General features: G+C 42.9%; 1 protein-coding gene across 1 annotated transcript in view; it reads left to right on the forward strand.

Moving 5' to 3' along the window:
- AGBL1 (AGBL carboxypeptidase 1) overlaps positions 1–2,111 on the forward strand; it is a 1,177,048-nt gene that overhangs the window by 852,938 nt on the left and 321,999 nt on the right. The window lies entirely within an intron of this gene.

Raw genomic sequence — 2,111 nt, forward strand, 5'->3', positions numbered from 1 at the left:
AAGATGAGGGTTCTACTAAATGGTTTTCCTTCTCCCTAAAGAGATTTATCACCTTGACTCAAAGACCCTGACTTCCAAACCAAGGCCGGAGTGGGTGGATCTCTGAGAATTGTGAGGATGGTTAATGAAGAGATGGAGAGAGGACCATTATCCAGCTGAACCCCTTTTATTGACGCTTATTGTAGATAAATATTTATGTCTTGACTAAATACAATCAGGGAGTAAGAAGGGAAGAAATAACGACCATGCAGGAGGGGAGGAGAATGGACCAAGAGGAGGTGAAGACTAAGTTACCTCAAAGCAAGCATGGAACAGAATGAAGGGAAGGAGGGAGTTGTTGAGGAAAGAGGTGCCTGCTGGCAAAAGAGGAATCATCTCATCATGCAGTTCACGTGTGAGCAGTGGGAGAGCCATTCATAGAGGGGACATCTTATTTCTAGCTCATTTTCCTTAATGTTCCCCCTGCCACTGTCAGGCTGCTGTTCCAGAGTGACTTCTCACCAAATGGCTAGTCAAGCTTAGAAATAACTCGCGATGTAAATTAATACTTCTCTGGAAAGCACTGGTTTCACTAAGACTTAATTACCTAAATGCAGTAATTAATTTGCTCATCACATTATGCTCTCATGGAGTATGGAAATCTAAATAAATCCAGACCTCTTTCTTCCTTAGACACATTCCCACTGATTTCTTTTGTTTTGACATCAGGACCACTCCCTTCTGCCCCTGCTTCCTTCTCGTACCCCTCAGTACCTTGAGCCTTGGCATGTTGGGAATCTGTGTATCAGCCTCTGTCTCTGATAGCAGCGCTCCCACCTGCCAAGATATACATTTCAATGTACCTTTTCCTCTTTTCCCTTTCTAACCCGTCTTCAGTGCAGGCACACCTGAGTTTTCTTTCTCTTTCCTTTCTGCCACCCTCTCTCCTCCATTGCTCATCGAGGAAAGATTGAGCAGCCTGGCAGTGCTTGCTTTCTCAGAATTGATTGTGGCTGCCAGTTTGATCCAAACGCAGTGAGGATTAGTTGCCTGTAAACTGGAACAAGAAGAAATCTATCAACAAAGTGCCTGTTCTAATTCAAGTCAAAAGAATTCTGTGTCAGAGTCCAAATATGATGGTGGCCATGTGGGTTATCATAAGAAGACAATGTGATCTGCCATTCATCTGCCCTACACAACTGAATATTATGTCAGATGAAAATGGCCCAAGACAATGAAACTCCAGTTCAGTTCGCTCCATGATATCCGACCCTTCTTAAGCTTGGGTGCCTCCTTTTGAACAAGGCATCTTCATATATAATGTGATTAATATGAATATTTTGGATAGACTTGAATTAAATTTAGGACAATAAAGTCTGAGGATTGAGACCACTCATTTGTATCATGAAATATTTTTCCTCTTTTTTAGTTTAATCATTTTGGGGGGATCGTACAACTCTTATCACAATCCATCCATCCATCCATTGTGTCAAGCACATTTGTACATTTATTGTCATCATCATTCTCAAAATATTTTCTTTCTACTTGAGCCCTTGGTATCAGCTCCTCACCCTCCCCCCTTCTGAACCCTTGGTAATTTATAAAGTATTATTATTTTGTCAAGTCTTACACTGTCCGATGTCTCCATTCACCTACTTTTCTGTTGTCCGTCCTCCAGGGAGTAGGTTATATATAGATCCTTGTAATCGGTTCCCCCTTTCTACCCAACCTTCCCTCTACCCTCTGGTATCTCTACCCTCATTATTAGTCCTGAGGGGTTTATCTCTCCTGGATTCCCTGTGTTTCCAGCTCTGATGTGTACCGTGTACATCCTTGGGTCTAACCAGATTTGTAAGGTAGAATTGGGACCATGTTAGTGGGGAGGAGAAAGCATTAAAGAATTAGAGGAAAGTTGTATGTTTCCTCGGTGCTATACTACACGCCAACTTGCTCATCTCCTGCCCACAACCCTTCTGTAAGGGGATGTCCTGTTGCCTTCAGATGGGCTTTGGGTCTCCACTCTGTACTCCCCCTCATTCACAACAATATGTGTTTGTGTTCTTTGATGCCTGATACCTGATCCTATCGACATTTCATGATAACACAGGCTGGTCTGCTTCCTCCATGTGGGC

Source organism: Echinops telfairi, unplaced genomic scaffold (assembly GCF_000313985.2).
Source record: "Echinops telfairi isolate 266 unplaced genomic scaffold, ASM31398v2 ScPeMD7_7409;HRSCAF=8447, whole genome shotgun sequence".
NCBI classification, from domain to species: Eukaryota; Metazoa; Chordata; class Mammalia; order Afrosoricida; family Tenrecidae; genus Echinops; species Echinops telfairi.